Source organism: Mus caroli, unplaced genomic scaffold (genome assembly GCF_978045245.1).
Source record: "Mus caroli unplaced genomic scaffold, Mus_caroli_1 scaffold_17, whole genome shotgun sequence".
In the NCBI taxonomy this organism is placed as follows: Eukaryota; Metazoa; Chordata; class Mammalia; order Rodentia; family Muridae; genus Mus; species Mus caroli.
This window is the reverse complement of record NW_028227272.1, coordinates 46907871-46935654: the sequence shown is the minus strand read 5'-3', so window position 1 is coordinate 46935654 and position 27784 is coordinate 46907871.

The window sequence follows — 27784 nt, the reverse complement described above, 5'->3', positions numbered from 1 at the left end:
AACAGAAGAAATGGAAATGCCATGGAAAAGTTTTGGCTTAGGGGCTCAAGGGAGATACTGAGGTGGACAGTCCATTTAGATTGGAAATTTATTAGAAGATTTGTCAGTGTCATAGACAGACAAGCAGACAGTAGCATGATGAGGGATCTGTGGACAGTGTGGGGTCCTTCCTGATACAGGTATCAGTAGAAGGGGTATTCTATGCAACACGATTGGTCAGCAGGTTTTAGTGCATGCTCACAGTAGGGTATACAGTAGTGCATAATCAGCTATGAGGGCAGGGAGGATAAGAATCTAGTAACTGTCACATCTCAACCAAAATGGAGGTTTATAAAATGGCATGGTTCTGTGTAACACTTTGGGATTCTGAGCAGAAAAGACAAGTTACCAGGACTAGCTAGGGGACCTTTTCACCTGTCTTACTTAAAGGGTCTCTACACTTCTACCCAATTAATAGTTTGCTCTAAGAAAGAAATCAGTCCTTCCATTAGACTCCAACAATTTTCACACCTGACCCCTGCCTGGATATCTGACCCTCTACACCTATACCTCCCATTTGGTTACGGCTAACAGTGAACTGTCCAGCTAGTCAGACATCACCTCTGTCTTCCTCACCCAAATGACTCTTCATTCTTCAAGAATCCATTCAGGGTCATCTTCCAACAGCCTTCCTTCATTTTCTTCTTCTATTCTCTTTCTCTGAGTGTCTTCCTTCTCCCCTTCTGATCCAGTAATGATTGGTCAAGGTCCTCTCTGGGCACATTCAACAGCACAGCAACACTCACAATGCTACACCTACCGGGTTACAGTGACCTGCTTTTGCTTGGTAGCTCTACCAGTATTTCTGGGGCAGATATATATTCTAGACCTTATTTCAAGGGATACTTTGGTGTCTATATTAGTTTTCTATAGCTAGTATAACAAAGTATAAAAACTGAAGTGAATTTCAGAACCATTATGGAGGTCTGAACTTCAAAATCGGGGTTTCAATGGGGCTGTTCTCCTGCTGACGGCTCTATGGGAGGATCCTTCTTTGTGTCTCTCAGCTTCTGATGACTCCAGAGGTCTCTTGGCTAGTGGTTGCATGATACTAATCTTTCCTTCTTTGATATCTCTTCTATCCTTACAAGTATCTTTGTCATTGGATTTAGGGACCTCTGGTCAATTGAGGATAATCTCATTTCAAGATATAACCCTTGGTCAGAGTCTGAGTTGGGTATTCCCGGGTTTATATCTAAAGAGTTGACTTAAAGACTCATAAAGATTGCAAAGTACCAAGGAAACTATTCAAATCAGGACCAGGGCAACTTATAAAATGAAAGGTTCATTCTGAACTTGCAATTCCACAGGGATAATAGTCCATGCAGGACAGTGGATCAGAGGAAGCATGCAGCAGGTGGCTGAGGCAGCAGTTGCGAGTTCACATCTCAAACCACAGATAGGAGGAAGAGAGTGCAATGGGCAGGTGGTATGGGTTTTGACATCAAAGCAGACCCCAATGGCATACCTTGTCCAACAAGGTCACAACTCTTCCCAAACAGGTACACCTATTTGGGGGCCAAGTATTCAAATATATAAGTCTACAAGAGCCATTCTTATTCAAATCACCACAGGATCTGAGAGCTTGTTTTTTTTTTTTTTAAGGGCTATCATACTAGCACAAATGGTTCTCTGTTTTGGTTGATAAGTTTGGATTATGTAAACTTTGACTTACTGTGCATGGACCTACCCATAATGCATCTGCTTGTCCTCCCCCTGCCCCCCCCCCACACACACACACTTTGGGAACAGATCTTTATTTTTTTTCTCTTTGAGAGTCTCATGGAATGTGTTTTGCTCACATTCACCCCTCCCTCCAAACTCTTCCCAGATGGGTTTGCTCTTCCTTACTCACCCAAACTGGTGTCAGCTATTTTTAAGCCTTCAGCACCAATTGATGCTGCTCAAATATTCCTAGATGTGTGGCTTTCATATAGAGAGTGGTCAACTTACTAGGGGCTACATCCTTAGAGAGAACTGTCTCTGTCTCTCTTATTAGCTAACAATAATGCATCTGGTTTTAATCATATGCATGCCTAATTATAAGTAGGTATTCTTTCTAAAGGTTCACTCGGAGGACACAGTTTGCCTTACTGGTATTCATCCAAAAGTGGTCTGAATTGACCCCTTGCTTATAGGTTCCAGATGTGTTTCCAGATGTGTTTGGGTGAAAATGGGCACTATCCAGGGATCACTAAGGGAAATAGCTTACTTCCATTTTTAAAAGCAGGTATGTGCAACCTGGTACAGGTACCAGGTTGCCAGCAGGTTGTTATATGTATTGTTATAAGAGAGGTGTGTTCTATGCCGTTTTCTATGCTTGCCTCAAACAGTTTTAGCTTAATTACATCTTCAACAATCCTTTTTGTAAAAAACAAACCAAAACAACAACAATAAACAAGCAAAAACAAAAAAACTATCATAGTCTCAAGTCCCAACTATTAGAAGAGGGTATATTTTGAGAGGGTCACTACCCAACTGTGCAGACCAGGCTGTGCCCTGCTCCAAGTTACTGTCTTTCTCTAAGGTGTTTGAGACTATGACTATAACACTGTGCCTTGCCCTCAGTGACTTCATCTTATTAAGTAGAGTTTAGCTTCATGTTGAGGGAGAATGACTGTGCATCTCATTTGTGCATGTTGCCACCATCTGTCCAGCAGCAACCATAAGGAACTAATAACTGATAACTTCTTCCTGCAAATAAAAGGATACTGCCTATGAACTTAACAAAGTACATCAGAAACACATGGATACATGGACATATTAAAACCACATGAGATAATCATGTAAACTTACAAAACAAACCAGACCAACAAAGAGGTCAACATCCTTAAGAAGAGTCCATGAAAGAAAAGATATCCAGCACACACAGCTGGGCTGGTTGGTTTTGCCATCTGCTTACCCACCTACACATATCTGGGGAAGGGATCTTAATTATGAAAACACTTCTATAAAATTGGACTGTAGGAAAGTCTACAGAATATTGTCTTAACTAATGACTTATGTAGGAAGGCATGGTGGGCAATGTCACCCAAGGTAGATGGTACTGGGTTATATAATAAAGTAGGCTGAGCAAGCCATGAGGATCAAGCCGGTAAGAAGTTGTGATAGTTTGAATAATAATGGCCTCCATAGGCTTATAAATTTAAATGCTTGGAACTGTATGGGAAGGATTGGGAGGTGTGGCTTTGTTGGAGGAGGTGTGTCATGGGCAAGGGCTTGCAGATAGATCTACCTCTCCACTGATTCTACTGCCATATACTCACCCTACCAACTAGAACTGTAAGTTTATCTGAAAACTTTCTTTTATAAATTGCCTGGCCATGATATTTTTTCACAACAATAGAAAAGTAATTAATACAGCAATGCTCCTCCATGGCCCACATGTCTAGGCTCCTGCCTTGAGTTCCTGCCATGCTTCTACCAGCAACTGACTATAAACTGCAGGCTGAAATAAACCCTTTCCTTTCCAAACTGCTTTTTGTCATGCTGTTCATCATGGCAATAGAAAGCAAAGCAATAAAACTGCAATAAAGATGGGACCAACAATCTGTCATTTGACCACCCTATGTGATGTATGTGGTCAAAGAACTGACAGGCAGAGAATTCCTGCCTCTGCTGCTTGAGTTTAGTAGTTCCCACTGCCTGACTTAGTTCACTCTAACATCTATCCATCAGACCTCCTTCTTAGACCTGGACATGTGCCTACACTAATGGTTCTTTGTCTCCATCACAGACCTCAGCCTTTGGTCTCTGCTGATTTGGTTTGATTCTTCAACCTCTAGCAGAATACCAAATGACTTCATTAATGTCTAACCACTTGCAGTGACTTCCTCTGCATCTGCATCAACTAGCTTCCTGCCTCTAGCTGTAAATAGTCTTTAAAATCCATGGATTCTTTAAAAATTTTTTATAAGAAAGCAGGCTGAGCAAGCCACGAGGATCAAGCCAGTAAGGCACTGCCATTCTATAGCGTGTGCGAGGTGGAATACATGATCTTAGAGTTAATGTTACGAATTAAGATTGAAAAAGAAGAAAGTATGATTGTGGATAGCCACACTGTCAAGGGTTAGAGTGATTGATTACCTGGTACGTTGAAACCCGTGAAACCAGCACAATTTGTGAATTTATTGCTATTCAGGAATCTCTGATATTTATGTAAAGACACAAATGTGTCTATGTTTCTGACAAAGAATACACCTGATGCCAATACATTTTCCAGTTGCAGGGATACACCAGTTATCAGTTCTACAGAAATTTCACATTAGTCTGGACCACCTGGAGGCTATTAGGGTGAGTCACTAAGAGTTAGTCACCCTCTCTCTGCAAAGTGACTGGGAATACCCATGGTCAACTATATTCTCTTTATTTTCTCTTCATTATGCTCGCATGACTCACTTTCTTGGAGTTTCCTTCTGTGTAAATTTTCTAAGGTCCTTTAAGTCTCTCACCTGAGAGGCTGACGTTGCTTGTGGAAGCATCAAATAGACTTCCTGCTTCTCCTGGGACAATCTTCAGGATAGGAGCGCCATGATTACTTATCAGGTTGAGCAATAAAGAAAAGTAAGGGCTTTAGAAAGGGAGTAAGGTCAGGCTGTCTCGGGCTCAGTTTCCAGAGCTCTAGCGTCAGAATGTCCTTTGATGTCTAAAAATTTTCAACACTAGTTTCTTCTCTACAAACCTCTATGTCTAGGTTCCACCCACAAAGAAAAATTCCATGCCTACCTTGACCTCCATAGGGTTATAGAGCGAGAAGGACCTTCAACAGAGACAGGAAAAGGAAAGGCAGTTCACTAGCCTGACAAACTAGGGGGCAGAAGAGACTGGGCATCTACATGAAAAGGGAGTGGGCTTCCACATATAGAAGAGGAGGAATTGCCTTTGCAATGGAAGATAGCAGGATCTCTGGTATAAAACAGTAGGGTGTGTGTGAATGGATGTTTGTACCCTCAGCTGTTAGAGAGGTTGCTCTGCAGCCAGTTGAAGGCAGAGCCTGGAAAGACTTCCAAAAGAGGGGTCAGAGAGGGAGGAGCTGAACTTTTAAATTATCATTATTATTATTTTTTTTTATTTTTAAGGATTGGGAGGAGTGTGTCTTCTGGTAGAACATTTTCCTGACTTTGCCAAGGTCCTGGGTTTGACCCATAGGAAAACATAGGAAATAAACACAAAACAGGAAAGCAAAACAAAAGCTGAATTGCTCTTATGGAACTTGTTCAAAAAAACGATAAGAAAAGGTAAAAGAGGAAAACCGGAGGTGCTGATGCACACCCAGTGCTTGAGAGGCAGAGGAAAGTGGGTCTCTGAGTTTGAGGCTAGCCAGTCTGCTGAGTGAGATCTAGGACAGCCCAGGGCCACACTGATAGACCCTGTTGTCTTGAAAAACAAACAAAACCAATCCAAAAACAAGCAAGGAAGGAAGGAAGGAGGGAGGAAGGGAGGAAGGAGGAAGGGAGGGAGGAGGAAGGGAGGGAGGAGGAAGGGAGGGAGGGAGAGAGAGAGAGAGAGAGAGAGAGAGAGAGAGAGAGAGAGAGAGAGAGAGAGAGAGAGAGAGAGAGGTGGATAGGAAGCAAAAGTGAAAGAACAGGGAAGCCAGAATAGGTGAATACCCAGGGGTTTTCCAGGTCAGGACTTAGAACTGAGGTGCCAATGATGTCAGAAACCCCTGTGGGTAGTTGATTTATTAACTGGGGTGAACTTTAAAGGGAGAGAAATCCCAAATCGTGCCAAACTGAAGATCCTGGGAGATATTTAAGAGTACAGATTCTTTTCAAGCTGAGCTTGCTTTGGGACATGTTGACCTGCCATAATGTCTCAAAATTCAAATAGAAATGCTCAGCTGTTTGTTAGCGATGCTTCGTGGCCGTGCTGTCACGGCTGCAGCTTTGTCCTGTCACAGGCCGGTCTAACAGGCTGTCTCCTGGGGAGACAGCTTCCTGTTAACTCCACCAAAGCTTCCTCTGTCTAATCTTGAATGTGACCTTTCCCTTAATTTATAATATTTCCTCTGGAATCTTTCATTATCGTAGTATCCATTTTATACTCTCTTGTAGCAGGAGGAAGGTCAAGGCCACACATTCATTTGTTCATCAGAGATTTAGCAGGCAGCATTGTTGTGCCAGGCACAGTGTTAGGGCTCGGTGTGCAAGAGTGAACACAGCAAACCTGATGACTATATGTGGTAGAGCAGATAAATGACAAATAAGGGTGATATCCATGAGAAGGGAGGGCAGGATTTTTAGCTGCGCAACTCGAGAACCCAAAGGTATAATTTTCATTGCAGTCAGGTCTTGCAGAAACTTGTGATCTGGTCAGAATTGATTCTGCCTCCTTCTAACTGCGCTCATAAGACATTAATAAATAGAAACCCACTTATCTGTTTGTTAATTTTCATGCGAAATTAGAGTATCTGTCACGAAGATCAAAGATTGACAGCCTAGAGGTGCTGACTCATGCTAAGTAAATTCCCAAGGCATAAATATATGCAAGCCAGCATGCCGGCTTGCTAATTTTTTTTTTCAGAGTCTGTCTGTCAAGCAGACCTGAGATTGACAGCCTGCCCTCTCTCTGTATAGAGGGCTCACTGGGAAGCTTAATTATCCCAGTGCTTCATAGTGAGCCTGGAACCAGAGTCAAGAACAAATAGTTACATGACCGCAGACTTATGGACTTCAGCCTCTGTGTCAGATGGACTTGTCTCTCGTGGGGACAGGCTCAGTGGGCTTGTCAAGAGAAGGAGCAACGTCAGAGCACAGGGTGACCCCCACGTCTATGCTCCTGAGCTCATTAACTGGCCTGATTCTTCACTCCTTTCCCCAAGCGGAATGTGTTTACTACATGATTTGATAAAATCAACAGCGTGTTAATTTAGTAGGTTAGTCCTATTGCCCACACTCTCAGGTGGCTTTCCTGCCGTCTTTAGCCTCCCCATACATCTTGGCTAATTTGAAACCTTAGTGCTGTGGTTCCCCAAAACTCACAGGCTTTTAGTCTCCAGCACAATGTTGAGAGGCGAGACTTAAACTGAACTGGCAAAGTCATGACAGCTCGGCCCTCAGGAATAAAAGAATGTTATCGGAGCAGGAGTTGGGTGGCTGTGGCCAGAGTGGATTCTCAGTAAAAGAACAAGTCTGGGTACTTTCCCCCTTCGTGCATGGAGGACAGCTCATCCTTCTGTGTTCTAACAGCAAATGTTACAACAAGAGGATTCTCAGTAGGTGTGGTTCCTCTACCTCGGGCTTCTAGCCTTTAGAGCTCTAAGAAGTAAATCTCTCTTCATAAATTACCCATTCTCGGACATTTTGTTACAACAATGCAAAACAGGCTAAGATACTGGATTGTCAGTGATTGTAGGATTGTAAGGGAAGCTGAATGTAAATCCACAGTAACCAGGGAAAAGGCAAGAGTCACCCTGGGGTATCATTGACATCATCTTCACATAGCAATTCACACCTTCAGACTTCCTGCTCCTCTCTGGTAGGACCTGCATAGACCTGGCTACATAGCCTAGGCCTTCTGTTTACTCAGTCCTGTTTGGTCTCACACTTAGTGTGTGGGTAGCATGAAGACCTTCGTCTTAGTCCATTTTGTGTTGTCTAACATTAATCACAGACTAGATAAATTATAAACACTGTGCTCATTTTATGGCTCCAAAGCAGTGGTTCTCTACCTTCCTAGTGCTGTGACCCTTAAATACAGTTCCTCATGTTGTGGTGACCTACAACCATACCATTATTTTTATTACTCCTTTACAAATGTAGATTTGCTCCTGTTATGAATCATATTGTAAATATCTGATAAGCCAGATATATGATATGTGACCCCCCCCCATGAGAGATTTGTTTGACAACCCCACCCAAAGGGGTCACAATGCACAGGCTGAGAGGTGCTGTTCAGGAGGATGAGAAGTTCAGGAGCTAGAGGCCATATCTGGCGCTGTCACTTTTCTTGCTACATCCTTGATACTGTGACAAACAGCATCTCATAGTGACAGAATACACATGGTGAAGAGCACCCAGTTCCTTTGATAATTGATATTGATTCCCAACTTGATTGGATCTAGAATCCACTAGGAGACAACCTTGGGGGTGTCTGTGAGAGAGTTTCTAGATTAGGTTAATTGAGGTAGGAAGACTCATCCTTTGTGTGATCACAACCATTCCATGGGTTGGAGTCCCCAGATGAACAACAACAACAACAACCGAAATATGAAATTATCTGGACACTGGGATCCACCATTCTCTGCTTCCTATCTGTTGATGCAATATGGCTAGCTGCCCCATGCTCCTGTCACCATGCCTTTTCTGCAGTGATGAACTCTATCCTCAAACCACGACCCCAAGTCAACTCTTGTTTGTTTTAGTTGCTTTTGTCTGGTTTCTTTTTAAATAATTACTTATTTATTTTATGTATGTGAGTACATCGTCACTGTCTTTAGACACACCAGAAAGGTATCACACCCCATTACAGATGGTTGTGAGCCACCATGTGGTTGCTGAGAATTGAACTCAGGACCTCTGGAAGATCAGTCAGTGTTCTTAACTGCTGAACCTCTCTCTAGCCCTTGTCTGATTTTTTTTTAAACTAACAACAAGAAAAATAACTAATGCATCCCCCACCTCTTTAATCACAGGTACCAACCTACCCTTCAATAATCAACTAGTCCCTCCAAAGGCTATATCATCACAATGGCCATCACATTTCAAGACGGTGAGTTTGGAGGAGACATTCAAGCCATCACACCACCCAAAAACATACACATTCTAATCTCTATAACCTGCAAATGTGATCTTATGTTATAAAGACACCTTGTGAATGTGATTGAGTTAAGAGATTTTGAATAGGGGAGTGGATTACCTGGTCCCAGTATAATCACAATAGTCCATATAAGGAAAGGAGGCAATAATAGGAAGAGATGAGGGTATGGATCATGAGTTGAAGATTTAAAGATGCTCATCTCCTGGCTCTGAAGATGCAAAAAAGGGTCGGGGTGTGTGACATCCTTTAGAAGCTGGAAAAGACAAGAAAACAGATTTTGTACCAGAGCCTATGGAAAAAAACACAACTCAGTTGACATCTTGATTTTAGAACACCGAACACAGAACTGTCAGATAATGTGTTTGTATTGCCTCATAGCATGTTTAGGGATGCCACGACTGCACTGGAGGAAAATAGCTACTGTTAGCCTCTCTTGGTTAGTTTCCAAGACCTGCACAGCTTTGTCTACTCTAACTTCTAGGACTGATTACTGTACACATCCAAGGTTGTATTGGTGGGCGATAAGTCCTCAGTGTTTGTACAGGACAGAGTCTTATTTCTCACAAACAGTACAAAAGCATTAAATCCCCTGCTCACTGTTGCCTGTGTATAAGTGGTGACTCCATGCTCTGGACCAAAAATATGGTATGTCCACCTATGTGTGATATAGACCTCCTGGAGTACTGTTGAAGATACGGGCTTCCTTTGAAGTTACTTGCTCAGATCAGCTCGGGGGGGGGGGGGTGCTGAAGCAAGATTAGAAATAGGTCTAAGACTCTCATCACAATGCAGTTTTCATATCAAAATGCACAATCAACTGACTGGAACAGGAAATAATTAATCAGGACATTAGAAAGTAGTTAAGTATAATTAATTCATACAAGAGAATGTGAGTGTGTGCAGTTTTAGCTGCCAGAGTGATTTTATTTCCCTGCAAATCTAACTCACAATAAACAAACATCAGAATAATCTTTTTAATTTTTTTCATGACTCATGGATTATTAGTTCCTAACAGTTACCCAGAATATTAGCAAATTCATACATGAGCATCTTGAGGTTGTCTGTTCTTGGTATGGGAGCCTAATTGTAAGAGACATCAACTTTTTAGTTGTATTGATACTCGTGTGTGTGTGTGTGTGTGTGTCTATGTGTTGAGAGAAAAGCTCTCTGTGGGTGCCGAATAAAAGCTGGAGGGATGTTTTTATTTCTGCCCAAACAACTTAAAATCTGAGCACAATGCATAAAAAATTTATACTGTGAAAACATCATCTGAGAAAGTGACTTGATCCCAAGGGTAAACTTACTGATATTGTGTGGATTTTCCTTTCCCCTTATCTTTGTTTTTTTTTTTTTGTCCCCCCCCCCCGCCCCCCTTCTCTAGAACTAGAAACTCTTTATAAGGGAAGAGGCGAAAAAATATTTGGTATTCGGAGTTGACTGTGGCAGCAATATTATTATTGGTCTTCAACCCAGTTCTTTTGTCATATAGTAGGGAGTCAAAAAGCCAGAAGCCATGCCCTATACAGGGAGTTTTATGTAGAGGTGGAAAATTCATCATCCAGGAGTGTGGGAGGGAATATTTCCTCCCCTTTGTGGCTTCAGAGAGCACAGTGTGCTCTGCCGAGCTGGACAAATAGAACTGGGTTGGTGTGATGAACAGTTATTGTTTGGAAGTGCAGATCTATCAAGGCCACAATAGGAAAGACAGGCTTCAGACAGATTGCCATGGGCCAGTGGGCTCCTCTCTCCTTGATGGATGTCTGTGGGATCTTAATTTACTTCTCAGAATCACCTGATCACAAATTATACACAAAGGGCTTCTCTGATCATCTGGGTCAGACAGGGGTGTCCTGTCATCTGGGAAATACAGTGTTGTTCCAGTTTCCGACCCCACCCACAGTGCACGACGCTCATTTCTTTCTAGGCGAATAACTTGCAGCTGGAATCCGTCTGGTACCCAAGAACATTGCTTTTATGTCTTCAGTCTCTGCCTTCACTGTGGGATGTGCCTTTCAAGATGAAAGTTCCGACCCACCTGTACATTTTAAAATACATTTAGTGGGTCACAACCAGCATTTTTATTTTAGTTTTTTTGTACAAAGAAGTAGAACAGAAAAGAAAGTGCCAGAATATGTCACACCTATTGGTAATGATGGTGTTTAAAACCTAAGTTGCAAAGAAAATATGTGTGTTCCTTTCTAACTATGCTCCCTTATATACATTCAAGTACACACCTATAGGTTGCATCTACATAATGAAAACTAACTAGCAGTGTGGCAAACATCAGAAAGCCCCTGCCATATGTGTGCATAGCCCTGCTATATCTCCTACAGGGCTATACGAACCAAATGTGATGAAATTAGTCTAAAACTGGGGAGGAAACAATGGGTACTGATTAAATGAGGACACCTAGAAACACACTCATAGAAGCTGGCCTCTATAGCTGCCTCTGACCCTGCTGAGGTTTCTATATCTGCCCACAGACATGGCTCTCTCCCTGAATGCCTAGAAGAAGCCGTTCACACTATTTGCTATCCGTGTATTTGGGATGTTTGAGTTTTCATACATCTAATGGGATGTAGTTAGTCAACTATGGAGTCTCTTAAAGTGAATGCAGAAGTAGATGGTGTAGGGAGGAAGAAAACCTGGGAGAGCCTGGTGCTTCTGTACACAGCTCCTTCATCATGCTAAAGATAATGGAACCCTGGGAGATGATGCGCTATGTAAGTGACAGCCTCATGGACCACTGCTGAATGGAGTGCTCCTTGTAGTCCTGTGCTGCTTATTTGTTTTATGGGTTCAGGTGTTTGTCTGACACACTCAGAACTGCAAGTGAGGGTTTTGCAATAGAAATTCGCTTAGTTTAATTTAATTTAATTTTTAATTCATTTTTTACACTCCATATTCCATTCTCTGACACCGCTCCTCCCCATCCACCCCCCAACTGCTCCTCATCCCACACCTCTTCCCCACCCCACCTGGTCTCCACGTGGATGCCCCCACCCCCCAACCTACCTGATCTTCAAACTCCCTGGGGATTCCAGTCTCTTGAAGGTTAGATGCTTCATCTCTGAATGAACACAGATCCAGCAGTCCACTACTGTATGTGTGTTGGGGGATCTCATATCAGCTTGTGTATGCTGACTGTTTGATGGCAGTGTTTGAAAGATCTTGGGGGGGGGGGTCCAGATTAAGCTGTCCTCCTACAGGGTCGCCCTTCTCCTCAGCTTCTTTCAGCTTCCATAATTCAACAACAGGGGTCAGCTGCTTCTGTCCATTGGTTGGGTGCAAATATCTGCATCTGACTTGTTCAGTTGTTTGTTGGGTCTTTTGGAGGGAAATCATAATAGATCCCTTTTTGTGACTGCTCCATAGCCTCAGTAATAGTGTCAGGCCTTAAGACCTCCCCTTGAGCTGGATCCCACTTTGGGCCTGTCACTGGACATTCTTTTCCTCAGGCTCCTCTCCATTTCCATCCCTGTAATTCTTTCAGACAGGAACAATTATTGGTCAGAGATTTGAGTGTGGGATGGCAATCCATGCCAACTTGATGTCCTGTCTTCCTGATGGAGGTGGGCTCTACAAGTACCCTCTCTCTACTGTCAGGCATTTCATCTAAGGTCCCTCCCTGGGAGTCCTGGGAGTCTCTCATCTCTCAGGTCTCTGGTGCATTCTGGGGGTCCCCCCAACCTCCTATTTCCTGAGGTTTCCTGTTTACATTCATTCTGCTGGCCCTCATGGCTTCAGACCTCTTCCCTCACCCAAAACCAGGTCAGCCCTGCCCCCCCCCACACACACACTCTTTTCCCCCACCCTCCCCCTCCCAACTCCATCTACTTTCCCTCCCAGGTCCCTCCCCACTTGTGATTGCTTTCTTATCTCTCCCAAGTGGGACTGAGGCATCCTCACTTGGGCACTACATCTTGTTGAGCTTTTTGAGTCTTGTGGACTGTATAGAGGAACACTCCTCCATTGCTGGTGGGATTGCAAACTGGTACAACTACTTTGGAAATTAATCTGGAGGTTCCTCAGAAAATTGGAAATAGATCTACCTGAAGATCAAGCTATACCACCCTTGGGAATATACCCAAAAGGTGCCCTACCATGCCACAGGGGCATGTGTTCTACTATGTTCATAATGGCCTTATTTGTGATAGCCAGAAGCTGGAAACAATCTAGATGTGCCACGACAAGAATGGATACAGAAAATGCAGTTCATTTACACAGTTGAATACTACTCATCTATTAAGAACAAGAACACCCTGAGTTTTGCAGGCAAATGAATGGAACTAGAAAATATCATCCTGAGTGAGGTAACTCAGACCCAAAAGGACATGCATGGCATGTACTCACTACTAAGTGGATATTAGCCAAAACAAGTAAAAGAAGTTCTTGCAGTCTCTATTGCCCGTTCATTTCCGGTTACCCACTATGCTTAGGTCACTGCAGAACACACTGAGGGGTGAACAGAAAGCATAATTCTTCCTCAGAATAAAAGGTTTCGAATGCAGAACAGAAGGCACAGCTAGCATCTCAGACTCACCAATTTTAAGGATGGGGGGGAGGCATGGTTTTAGAATGTGGGACAGAGATATTAAAAGTGCTGATTATGCTGAAAGCTAAGCCATTATCAATAGCTAATAATAACTAGAGACAACCAGACATCTCATAGCTCCTTACAGACATACCAAAAGCAAAATCAGGAGCGCATGTCCTTACAGCAGCCGATACCCATGTAAGGGTACGGTGGGAGAAAAGGATACCGAGGAAACTGTGTTGTACAGATCCCATCCCTGAAGTGAAGCCACAGTGTGCGACTCGCACCCTGAGACTTGACTTGGTTTCCTTAGCAACAACAAACAGAAAAAAAGAATGTGGAACTTATTTGGATCTTGAGAAAAGTAACTTCAAAAGGTTAGAAAGAGTAAAGGTCGACTGGGGAGATGGCTCAGCAGTTAAGAGCACTGACTGCTCTTCCAGAGGTCCTGAGTTCAATTCCCAGCAACCACATGGTGGCTCACAACCATCTGTAATGGGATCTGATGCACTCTTCTGGTGTGTGTCTAAAGATAGCTACAGAGTACTTACAGATATAAAATAAATAAATCTTTTTTTAAAAAGAGTAAAGGTTATTAATAAAAGAATAACGGAAATGAAAATACATCAATAATGCAATTGAGGACTTTATTAATATTGATTTTAGGAAACTGTGATGACTTTAGGGTGGTGTGTTAATGTTGTAATGTTTGTTAAAAAGTGTTTCTTGTCTTTTAACAAATACAGCACCAAACATTTACTGGTGAGAAGCCCTGACAGAGGGGATTTGCCTCATAATTTCCCTGAGTCAGAGAAGGTGTGGGAAAGAGGAAACAAGACAGCGCATGTGTTGAAGATCCTGGTGCTGCAGAAAGCATCCATTCAGTTCTTCAGAACCTGCCTGACAGTTTCCCTAATGAAACACTTCAGTATCTATTTAACGGAGGTATTGGTCCTTCTAACAAGCATATTTTGAAGTCATATTGCTTACTAGGTATTGATGTTCTGGTCAAACACTGCTTCAGCTTCTCTTTGTAAGATGCCATTGATCTTTAGGATATACAATTATTTTAATTGCAGCTTTTTAATTCTCCTGACTTGAAAGATCCATAACTTTTCTTGGAGAGAGAGAGGGAGGGGGAGGGGGAGGGGGGGAGGAGGGGGGAGGGGGAGGGGGAGGGGGGGAGAGGGAGAGGGAGAGGGAGAGGGAGAGGGAGAGGGAGAGGGAGAGAGAGAGAGAGAGAGAGAGAGAGAGAGAGAGAGAGAGAGAGAGAGAGAGAGAGAGAGAGAGAGAGCCTACCACATTAAGCCTATGCACTGATTTTTAAGGTACATCTTGGGTTTAGAATATCCATGCTATGAACCTTAGAAACAAGAAGGAACAGTGATTCTGCTTTTCCTCTGTTTGGTTCTGTAGTAAAATTTACTGTTTATGTATTCACTTTTAAGTGTGTCAGAATGTAGCTGTCAAACTGAAATAGGTCAACCTGGTCTTACTGCCACCAGGCCTGTCAGTCATCCGGAAGATATGGCTGCAGGAAGTTCACTCTGGTATGTTCTTTAGGAAGACAGCTGTAGAAACCATGTTTGCAGCTGGTATAAACTGCTACCCAGAAGCCAACAGATCCAATGGTCTGAAATTCAAGCAGCCTTCCTTGGCCCTGTGGGGGAACAGTGAGGCTTTGAAACCTGCCAGTGTCTTCTATCAACAGGGTGACCTTGGGTAATATTTATTTTTCTCCAAACCTTCCGTGCTTCATGGATAAAACGTGTCGAAAGAACCTTCCACCCGGTGTTGTGTGATTTAAAGAAATGATAACAATTCCAAAGTGCTTAATAAAGGACTAGGAGTTCTTAGAAGCTTGAGTTGTTATTACTGACTACTTCCTGGAACCTGAAGCAAGCATCCATCAGTCTATATTCTAGACAGAACTTTTGTCCCAAATTTCTGAAGGGCACTTTTGATTACTGGTCATTCTATAGAAGTATAATTGGTGAGTTTATAACCAAAGAATGTCCGTGGGTCATAGCTTAACTTGGTCTGCTGCATCAGTGTCCTGTAGATGAGGTAGCTTGAAGATCAGTTATTTCTCACAGTTCTGGATGTTGGGAAGACACAGGTCCAGCAGCTCCTGTGTCTGGCTATCTCCTCTTCCTGACAGCTGTCAGAAAGGCTTCACCCTTATGAACCCAATCTAATTATATAGTCCAAAAATCACGTGCCCAGCATCACCACAGTAGTGGTTATACTTTCAATCTGAATTTGGAGGAGGAACACAAACATTCAGTTGATAGTAGGCTGTTTCCACCCTGACTTACAGCCATAGGTACAGAAGTCTCAGGACTTCCTGGGGATTTTCTTCTGATAGGATTCACACACAGCAAAGAATCATCTCTGTAGCCAGCGTTGTCATAAATGGTAGGGATGTTGCATTCATCTGAGAACCTGACACACAGTAGGTACTCATAGACAGGGATGATAGAAGTGCTGCATTTGTCTAAGAACCTAATACACAGTAGTCATTCATCGATAGGGATGAAAGGAGTACTGCATTTGTCTAAGAACATGACACACAGTATGCACTCATCGTGGAGACCCGGTGACAGCAACTGATAAGAAGAATCTCAGAGTCCAAGGCTTGGCCTATACTACTAATAGCAATTGTATAGGTTTTCTCTTTTCTGAGGATGTTTATACACTATTACATTCTTATCCCCATAAGATGCTCTAAATCATAGATAGTACAAAATCATATATGGGTATCCTCTTTATTGAAACTTACCTATGATAAAGTTTATAAACCAGGCATAGTAAGAGACTAATAAGTAATAATAAACCAACTATGACATACAAGAAAAGTCATGCAATTATTCTCTTTGAATACCTTATAGAGTAATAACACCTTTTGTGATGATGTGTTACAATGCTTACATGAGAGGATGAGGAGAGGGGAATGTCATACATAAATGAGATCACCCACGTAAAAGTTAATTGAACAAACCACTGCAGTACCATAGCAGTTAATGGGGCAACTCTTTGAAACACTGGACAAAGGGGTCGTTCACATCATGGGCAGGACGCTGCAAGATTTCATTGTGCTACTCAGAAGAGTGGGATTTCAAGCCTTTGATTTTTAGTTATCTCTGGAGTTTTCCATGTAGCATTTTCAAACTACAGTTACCAGTAAACATCATGGAAGGTGAGACCTCAGATAACAGTGAACAGGGGCTACTGTGTACCCTCCATGTGTCATGCTAGTCATACCTTACTAAAGGGGTCCATGTCACACTGCAGCTCTAGAACAGGCATTCATTTCCTTCCCTAGAGCTTCCTGCTGAGATCCAGGCAGCACTGTAGAGCCAGAAGCAGAGGCAGCTTCTAGCTGTCCTTGTTCCTATGCAGCTGGTGACCTCAGGACTTCAGGACCTGGCTTTCATGGTCATGCCGTGTTGGCAGAAGACATCCCATCAGGCTGCAGGCACCTGGCTTTTCTCTCTGCCATGCTCCACCGGCTAGATGGGGTGACAAGGAGAAACCTGCGAAGAGCTAGTGGGCTTAGAACTGGAGGGCTCTCGTGCACACATGTCACAGGCATCCTGGTCAAAGAGGGAAGGGAACCAAGGGAGGATCCCCTTGTCCTTCCCAGGAAATGTAGCAAGGGCAAGATGTTCTATTCCCACCCTTTGGGCAAGTTGTTTGCCGTCTGAGCCTGTATTTCCTAATACCTATGAAGGGTAGAAGAGACAGAAATAGAAACTCATGCTCTTAACATTCGAAGCAAACAAGCTAAAGGTTAGCTTCCCAAATCCTACCCCCTTTGAAGACTGATGGATGAGATATGCTGTTTGCTACAGGCAAGGAAACAAGCAAGGGCTGAAGACTATAGAACTCCTGCCACACTAGTACTAAAGTAATCCCATGACTGGAGGAGGAGGGAGTGGAGGAGGAGGTATTGGAGGAGGAGGAGTGGGAGGAGGAGGAAGAAGAAGAGGAGGACGATGCCTACAACAGCAACAACTATGAAGGGTTTGGATGAACAGTTGCAGACTGTCTGCTCATTTCCACTCCTCAACTTTCCCAGAGAGAGGTAACAAAACCAGTGAGATCCAAGTAGGTAATGCAAATGAGCCTGGGGTGCTAGGGGTTTGTGCGGAAAGCATCAACATTATTCCTTGCTTCCAAAAAGATGCGTTTTCCACTTGCTGGGAAAGCCCCTGTGGGTATGTGTTTTGTTTTCTCAAATTTCGTAGATTCAGAGGCACAGAGAAACACTTGTGTGCACGATAAGCACAACACTGAAATGCATGCTCAAATAGCAACGGTGGAAGGAGCTGTGAATTGGAGATCCTCTTTGCTTTGTCTAGCAAAGAGCCTAGGTTGTGCAGCCCCAGCTGTGCACTGTTCCCGGCACAGCTGCTGTCTCCTCCTTGTTCTACTCTTCCTCCTCCTCCTCTTCCTCCTCCCTCTTCCCCATCTTCTGCCTTCTCTCTGTCTCTGTCTGTCTCTCTTTCTTTCTTTCTTTCTTTCTTTCTTTCTTTCTTTCTTTCTTTCTTTCTTTCTTTCTTTCTTTCTTTCTTTCTTTCTTTCTTTCTTTCTTCCTTCCTTCCTTCCTTCCTTCCTTCCTTCCTCCCTTCCTCCCTTCCTCCCTTCCTCCCTCCCTCCCTCCCTCCCTCCCTCCCTCCCTCCCTCCCTCCCTCCCTCTCTTTCTCTCTCTCTCTCTTTCTTTTTCATAAAAGCTGGAAATAAGGATTTTTTTTTAAATGCAGGATCTTTGCTGTTTTTTTTTTTAATTTCACTTCTTTTAATACAGGATTTAAAATAAAGAAACAAACAATCAAGCCATGCCTGCCTGCAACCCATTTGCATGTCATCTTGTACACAGCTCTCTGAACATTGAAGGGTCTTTGCTAACATTTTTTTTTCTGAAGCTACTCTGGGCCCCCTTAAGCTGCTCCTATGTGATCAGGACAGCAAGCTTTTGAATTTTATTTAGGCCTGGTTTCCTTAGGTGATGCCTCTGGGCTAAAGCAGGCTGGGTGGAGGGGCTACCGGTTTTTCTCACCCAGCTTTCCTTTTCGGTGTCTCTGTAATACCTAGGGTGGGAGCTGGACCCTGGTTTCTTCTGTAAGCCACCCCTGACCTCTCCCTGGGGTCAGGAGAAATAAAGACATACACGCATTTCTGGAGGGCTGAGCACAGGGCAGTGGTGACTGGTGAGCAGGGTTGGATGAGACAGCAAAACATCATCTGGGCCAGACTGTCATGTTTCACAGAAAGAAGCTGGGATGTAGGAAGACATGTGCCTGTTACAGGCTGGCAGCTCACCAGCTACAGTGATGGACTGAGACACTGGCTGCTACATCACGTGGCCCCCTGCCTGTACTGTGGGCATTCAGGGTCTCCCAGCCTCCCTTGGAGTTTAATTGGGATTCAAACAGAGTAAATGACTGAACTTCAGAGCTGATGTTGGGGGAACTGCAGTAAGACCAGGGGAAGACCTGAAGTGAATGAGGTGTGGCATGTGCGTGTTGGGGCGAGTGGTATTAAACAGATTTTGAGAGAACTGTTTCCTTTTCCATCTATCAAAAATCCCATCTGTTCCTGATCTTCTTTTGTAAGCAATATGTGCCTACGAGATGCCTACGGGACCCGAGGGCTTGGCCTGGCATGACTGTGTGTGTCTACCCGTCTGCACAGAGTGACTAACTAGCATTTGTAGTGAGGAAAGCCGGTGCCAGCAACGTGAGTTATGTGGGTTCCTCTTCTCAAGGCTTCTTCATCCTTCTTGAGGCCTGGAGGCCTTTGGGTTCTTGGATTCATATGGGCCCAGGGCTCACGGCTGGTGAAGGATCCACCCACCAAAGCTGCCCTTAATATCATGTTGGTTCTCTGATTTCTTGACTGTGGACAGCTGTTTAGCAGTAAATAACTCATTTTTTTTTGTTTTGTTTTTTTTTTAATATTAAAAAGTTCGACTTCTTTCCAACACCACCCTTAACATCATTAAGAAATGGGAGGGGTTAGAGAGATGGCTCAGCATTTAAGAGCTTTTTCGTTGCTCTTACAGAGGACCTGGGTTTGCTAGAATATAAAAGTTAAAAACATGGAAGAAGGTATATAGTATTTTTTTTTCTTCTTCTTTTCCTATTTGTGAGTGGTAGGGGAAATGAGTAAAATCCATTGAGTCCCCATTCTATCACATTAGCTACTTTTATACGTAAACGGAATTACCTGAGGCGCAATAAAACCGTAGAGTTCATTTGAACAGGAAGCAGTTTATGAACTGGGGAATGCCAGACTGAAAGAGGTTTTAGTGTTCTGATAAATTATCAGCGGCAAGAATTTACAAGGAAGACGGAAGCAGAACAAAGAAATCACGTGATTGGCTGCATCCAGTAATCCCTTTTCCACATGGCCTGTCGGAAATTCCCTAACCATAGTGTCCTATGTCAGCTGCTATTGACTGGATGAGGTGGAGTTTTGTATCCACCTGACGTTGCCAAGCGATGACTAACACACCAGTGAAGTGCTGCTTCTTTGTGCAGTTTAACCAAGAGTCATGTTATTTTTGAGGCCTAAGTGTGTTTGCTCAAGAATTTTCTAGGCCTTGTTTATATTTTTTGTTTTTCCGCAGCCACGTCTTAGAAAACCCAATGCACCGCTACAAAAGGAAAAAGAAGGTCATTCGTTTATTTCCTCTTTTCTTCCTATGCAAAAACCAAGGGGCTCAGTGTAGGCAGAAAGTATGAAATCCACTAAATTTTTACACTCTGTCTCAGAAGAACTCTGCCTCTGCCTGTATTTTCAGTCTGTTGCGTTGTCTCTGACACAGGGCATGATGGCTGATAATGTCATTTCGAGGGAGAACGAGCCACTAAGTGGTACCTTTCCAGAAGTAGAGGAGAGGGATGTGTGGGATGAGGGAGACAGGAGTGAAGCCGATGCAATTAACAGTGACATAAGAAATGACACTGATTTATGTATCGCCCCATCTTTCTCCCTGGGATTTTTACGGCATTTGACACACTGTCTCACCTGTCTATTTATGGATCCAAGAAATATTCCTGAAAAGTGAGAAGAGACAAAGAACATGGAGTGGTTTGGCAAGACTCTCTAAGGCTAAGTGGAGTCACCTCTAACTCCTTGTGTTGCTCCTCTCGTGCCCCTGAGTCTTCTAAAGATGGCTTCCCTCCCACCTCATTCTGCCTCCTACTCCCTTCCCTCCACTACAGTTAGCATGGATCAACTCAGGCATCACCCTGGGTGCTTAAGTTCATGAGAGGGACAGGAAGAAAACAATCTGGAAAGTGAATTATGGTAAGGCGATTTGACAAAGCATTTGTGATAAAAAAACAAAAAAACTCATGCATGATCTCTAATGTACGGTGATGCTGAGAAAGCTCCAGACAAAACCAGAGAAAGGAAAAAGTGAATTCTTTGCTGGGCATTCCTGTGGTGTGCCTATTGGCAGAAACATAACATGCTAATGATATTCTCTGCGGTTTTGTTTTTCTTAGCTCAAAATGGTGGTTTTTGTTTTTGCTTTTATTTGTTTGTTTTGTTGTTGTGTTGTTGGTTTTCATCAGAGCCACAGACTGAAAGTTACAGGGGAAATAGCTTTTTTTTTTCTTTTGGTTTATTTGCGTGCATATGTGCATGTGCATATATGTCTCTGTTTATGTCTATTATATGTCTATTATATGATGTATACGATATATATGTATATGCTGGAGGCCAAAGTCTGTCTTCCTCTGTAACGCACCGCATTATTGGTTTTGAGGGAATCTCTCACTGAGACCCAGAATCCACCACTTGGCAAGGCTGGCCTGTCACTGAGCTCCAAGGATCCGCCTGTATCTGAATCCTCTCCATTCCAAGTGCTAGGGTTGCAGGTGCCTCCTGTCACACCCAGCTTTTACTCGACTGCTGGGTATGATAAAGCTCAAGCCCTCGTGGTTCCCCCAGCAAGCACTTTGCAGACCGAGCCACCTCCTCATTCCACAAATAGCTCCGCAGTCACCGTTCTGGATATGTGTATCCAGAACGGAGATCTACAAACCTGAACACTGAAAGGCAGAGGAAGTTTGTAGGAGAGTCTAAGCCGCACAACCACCCATCTTAAAGAGCCCGAGACACAGAATTCTTGATTAAATGCAGATGACAAGATGTCCTGAGTTGATTTCTCTCATTTAACATTAGACTGTCTTGATTCAAGCAGCTCAGTAGGACGTATAACATAATCCACTCACTTTTAATTATGCATATAGATAGACATTTATCTACTAATTCCAGTGAGCTAGTGCTTAATTTTCATTAATGTCGTTGACTTCTAGCTTCCTGTGTAACGGTCTTGTTAGTATTGCTTGAATGCAATTAGTCATTTATTGTTTATTGTATGGCAGGACAAATGATTTTATAGTCATCACCAATGGGCACATCCCTCTTCCTGTGAATTCCCTGATAAAGCCATGACTCATAGTGCACTTTCATTTCTGAAGAAAGGAACTAGTGATGGGTTTGGAGGAAGGCCTGAGAGGGGACTGTGTGTACCACTTTCTTTATATGGTGCATTAGGACTGCAGTGTTCCCGATGGAGTGCACGATTGGCCACATTTTGATATGATTATGGTACTGTGATTGGCTCTCTACAACCCTTTCTGTTCCTCAGGGGCAGATGACAGGCTAAGGGAGGACCCTAGAAGAGTGACTGTATTAGCAAATGTCAAGCAAAAACAAACAAACAAACAAAACAACACACACACACACCAACCACCCCTCCCCACCACCAAACAAACAAACCAAGCCAAACCAAAGAAAAACAAGCAAACAAAAACCCACAGAGCATCTTTTAGTGTACCACAAGGCCATGTCTAAATTAGGAGTCAGGAGCTAAACACTAACACAGAACACTTTGGCCTGTTCTCAAAGGACAGTACGTAGCATTATAAGCTATAAGTGTTAAACAGCAAAGCAAGTTGCAGGTGTGCTCTGGTCCTGTCAGGCATCTTCTCAGACAGGTGTCTATGCCGTGTTTGAAGGATTTGGCTACTTTGCCTACATGGTGCTTTAGTTTTCCTTGAACTGGGCACTCTCCTGGTCACAGAAGTGGGCAGAGGAAAAGTAAATAGGAGCCACTTTTAACTCATAGCACCTTACCAGCTGCCGTTTATGGACCTCAGTCATTTTGGTGAAGGGAGCAGGCTGATTACCGTAGAACCTAAGCCTCAGCAACACTTCCAGCCAGAAATGCTTCCATTTGTGAAGCAGTATTAATGAGGCTTCAATGTCTTCAATATGTAGTCCCACTCCCATATACTTTGATTTGGTTTCTGCTGGTTATTAGGCTAAGACAGCTCCGTGTTCTTAATCACATTCTGTCTAGCGTGATTGGAGCGGTCCGCTCTTAGCATATTTTTTAGAAGTCTGGAGAATCAGTCACTGGCGTGAAGGAATAAATTAGATTGAGGACTGCTGGCAGGAATGGAGCCCCAAGTGCCCTCCACGTGCTGCAGGACTCCTCTCCTCCTCACGTCTATGTGTTCAAGTATGAGAAAAATATGCTCTCTAATGTCTCTTCCTGTCTTCTGCTTCCACGAACCAGAATACTGTGGCTGAGTCTGGTGTTTTAAGTTTAGCCACACAGGTTGTTTATACTTCGGTCTGTTTGGTTCTTCAGCCAAAGCAGCATAGGACAATACAGACTTCAGTGTATGCGTGCTCATTCCTAGATTCTGCCATGGCCGACAAGCAAGAGGAAAAAGAGAGAATCCCTTCCACTTAGTGAGTGTTTACACTGAGCCTGGCAGTGTGGCAACCACATTGCTTCTGACGGCATCTCATATTCCATCTTCATTTGTACAATGAAGAGACTCGGAGACATTAACCGTGCAAGGTGACAGAGCTGGTGAGGATTAGGGCCTTGGGATCCTCAGCAAGTGCACTGCCCCCCCCACACAGCATGGTCTCCCGCGAGATGCTCAGAAGGTAGGAGCTTAGGAAGCAACCCTCTTCCATAGGAAAAGAAACTGAGAATCAGGAGACACTCCCAAGGGCGACAATAAACGAGACAAAGCATCCTTTACGGCACTAATGATCACTAATGGTTGGGTTTCTGAGCACCATCATGGCTATTACTGTTTTCCAACTGACACTTGGCCAGGTCTTTCTCTTCTTCACTTTCAGGCTAATAATTAGATTTAAATAGCTGACAGGACTCTAAACATCACCACAGGGAGTTCTACATTCCCTTACTACTGCTTACAAAGGTTTCATTTTAAAAAGATCCTTTGAAATGATAAGTTATACTCAGCAATAGCTTTTAAAAAAAATCATCTGTTCCCTTATTGCATCTTCTGAAAATGCATGCTGATCTCTCCCTTTTTGCCTAGAGAGGCCATCCCTTCTTTTTAATCTCCAGCTGGAAGAATGAAAATGCCCAGGAGGAACAAGGTGGATTGATCTAGACAGCATCTATGGCCCTAGAAAGTGTGAAACCAGGAATCTTGTCTTCATTTCATTACAAAACAAATTTGTTTCCTATAGAGGGTGAAACCGTGGAGGCTTTGTTTCTCAGGGGAAACACAAAAAGCAACTGTTCATAAATTACTCTCCCAACCTCTATGTCTCAGTTGCACGGATCAGGACTGAAGGAGGCTTGGCATAGGGGTGTCACTGGGCACAGCTCTGCTCTCTCCATATCCATCTACTCATCTCCAGTGTGGCGCTAATCCTGGGAAGTCACTGTCCTGTCCTCTGAGGAACAACAGGGACTCACACAAAGAAACCGTGAGTGGCGACACAGGCCACATGAAGACACGTGAAGGCAGATGAGTAGCCTCCCTGGGGACTCAGCATCCCAGGAAGACGATGTTCTCAGGCCTTATTATGAGGATTGAATGCTTATGAGAACCCCAGTTGGTCTTTCTGTTTTCCCTACTGAACCTGCTTATGCTGGCTAGTTGATGTCAACTTGACTATAAGCTAAAGTCATCGGAAAGGAGAAAACCTCAGTTAAGAAAATAACCTCCAGAAGATCCAGCTATAAGGCATTTTCTTAACCAGTGAGAGATGGGAAAGGGCCTAGCCCATTGTGGGTGGGGTCATCCCTGGGCATTTTCCATGGAGACATCTGTAGAGTATAAAGCTGTTGGTCTGTTTACAGGGGTCGGGGGCAGTCTCTTAGCTAGCTTCTAACTTAACCCAGACTTCTCTGCCATTGTGTTCCCCCATGTGCTTCTCAAAGCTCTGCCTCCCTGCTCCATCCTGGTCTTCCTTCTGTCTATCTGGGTTTGCTCTTTCCCTGGTTGGTCTTTCTGCTGGTCCTTCTGCCCCGGCTCCAGCTGCCAGCTTTTTACTATGCAAAAGCCACACTCCGTACTCATCCAGTTGGCATTGGGGGCTACATGACTTTCCCCAGGGCAGCTTGCCCTTCTTTTTGGGCTGATGAGGAAGCAACAATCTACTAGCCAGGGCTGGCCGGCCCAGCAATCAACAATTGAGAACACACTTTTCATAGCCAGTAAATACAGTATTTGGGGATCATCCCAACATGGTGGTCATGGATTTTATAAGAAAACAGGCTGAGTAAACCTTGAAGAATAAGCCAGGAATAAGCAGCACCCTCCATGGCCTCTGCATCAGCTCCTGCCTCCAGGTTCCTGCCCTGTTTGAGTTTCTGTCCTGACTTCCATTGATGATGAACTTCGGAAACTAAGCTAAGTAAACCTTTTTCTCCCCAAGTTGCTTTGGCCTTTGTGTGTTTATCACAGTAATAGTAACCCTAACTAGTCTACTCACACAAGAAAGAAATTAATTGTATCCAGAAGCCACAGAATAGGATGTGGCCAAAAACGCCAGTCAAATCCTTTAGTTGGTTGTTTCTCTCAAAGAATGTAAATACATATTAAACACTATTCCAGGGCACACGATTTCAAAAATATTCAATTTTTCTAGATCTGTGGTTTAAAAAAAAACATGTAAGTGGAAAAAACTGCATAATTTCAATGCACAATTGTTTTAGACAACTAAATGTTGCAGTATCAATGGGCTTAAAAGCATAAAACTAGTTTATTGGGTAGTTTTCTTTGAATAGAAATGAATATGCACAAAATTATTACTTTTGGGAGTTTCAAAATATGCACACTTAGGATCCAGGAAACTTTTGAATTAAACCCTAGGACTTTGCACATCGTAGGTGAGAAGAAGTTTACTGGACTTGCATCTGAAGGCCGATCCAGGAGAGTCTGTTCTCTGACATTTAGCACTAGTTGCTACTAGAACCACTTCCATCAATATGCATATGATAAAAGACATGGCACTACTGAATCCATGATTATCAAACTAAAGGTATATATATATATATATATATATATATATATACACACACACATATATATGCACACACACACACATACATACCGTACATATTCAGCCCATACATCTGTGAGAGGAACACTTGATAACACTGGAGTGAGAAAAGGTTTCTTCAGGTAACCAAATGCTTCTGCTAACTTGCAAATGGGAGGCTAATGAACAACACCTTCTAAAAACACCCATTTGAGGTGGGAGTGGACTCCCTGTAGAGCATATGAAATCCAGAAAGAGCTGTCTAGAAAGTTAGAGGCCAGCCCACACAAGACTGTTGCCTAAGGTGATGGGGTAGCTATTCCCATAGAGGGGTGCTTGTATACTGACCTACTCTTAGAAATATATGAGTTCTCTTACCCTCTATTTAGAAAGCCTGGTAGTGTCTAGGCTTTCATGTTAACCTGGAGAGATTTCTCAGGTGCCTATGACAATTGGAAAGAAATCTATTGTAATTAGCTGGGTGCTGGTACTCAATTCTAGCACTTGGGAGGCTGAAGCAGGACGATCATGAGGGTTGAGACAAGCCTGGTTTACATAGCAAGTTTGAGAGTGAGATTCTGTATCAAAGAACTAAGTGTGTGTGTTTGTGTGTGTGATGTGGTGTTTGTGTGCGTGTATGGTGTTTATGGTGTGATGTGGTGTGTGTGTGTGTGTGTGTGTTTATGTATGTATGGTGTTTGTGGTGTGGTGTGTGTATGTGTGTGTGTGTGTGTGTGTGTGCATGAGATCACACTTGTGCACACATGCCTGGTGTTTGGAAGAAGGATGCAAAGAGGAAGGGCGGGTTGCCGTCTCATCAAATAACTAAATATGTACACAACCGACTCCCAACTCGAGTTCTGATCACTTCTATGTGGTCTATAGGGCTGTCCTCAATGTTAAGTAAGCAGCCCAATTATCCATGCCTTCAGGTTAAATACTTCACTCCCCTCTGCTGTGGTGGGTGAGTACCTGAATCTAAAGCTTACAAACAGCCTGCTGGGTGAGTTGCCATAAGGCAAACACTGCTAAATGGGTAACTTCAGATCTTACCCTAATCCATGGTTTTGTAAAGTTTTCAAACCTGAGTGAGATCTTGGGTGGAAAGGTGCCATGGGAAAGCGGTAGCCAGTTGCACTTGAAACCTCTACCTCAGTGGGAGTCCTAATCAGGTTGAGTACAGTTCTGTACCACACCAAGCAGCTTCCAGTGAGGAGGCAGGCCATTAAATGCTCTCGGAATTCCATTAGTCACTCCTGCTGGGAGTGAAAGTCCTCCTAAGTGCATAAAAATTAAATAGCCTATGATGTAGGGAACAAGGTGGTACTCTGCTGCCAAGTATTGTTTTCCATTGAAACGGTCGACAATCACGCACATGCAATGTAGCCTTGTAAGAAGGACCTGGAGGGATGTGGCACTGCCTGGGAACCCGTTTCTCAAATCTAATGACTTCAATGGTCTCCTGCCTATCCAGTTCTGATTCAAGAGACTTTGCCCTCTATTCGCCAACTCCCAGCTGGGTTAATGCACCGGGGATACAGCCCACAACTTCTGTTCCAGGCTAGATGAAGAGGTGGGTCTGGACAAGTCAGAGCAAGAAATGCTTGGCCTCAGTGGCTTGGAGACATGTATACTGCTGTCACTAATAATACCAGTTTGGCAAGCTCTAACAGCATCCAGTAGACAAGCCTCCAGGCATGTCTCTGAGGGACCATCTAGATTAGGGTGAGATGGAAAGACCCACCCTAAGTGCTGGATGGCATTTAAGGAGAAAAGAAGTTAAGCAATAGCATACACTCATTTTTATCTCTGCTTCCTGACTGTGGATACACTATGTCAGCTGCCTCAAAACCATGGCGCCATGACTTCTCCAGCCTGATGGGCTGTAAACCTCAGACCGTGAGCCAAAGTCAGCACTTTCTTCCTTAGATTGCTTCTGTCAAGCTATGCATCAAGGCAGTGAGACTCGTAATGGGCATGTCCATTCCTTTCTACTTTCTGTGTGAGGTCTTTAAGTGTCAGATGGAACAAGGAAGGCAGGGGCCACAAACAGAAAAGCTGTAAACTGGTAGGACAGGACCCCAACTCCTTGACTTTCTCAGAGGC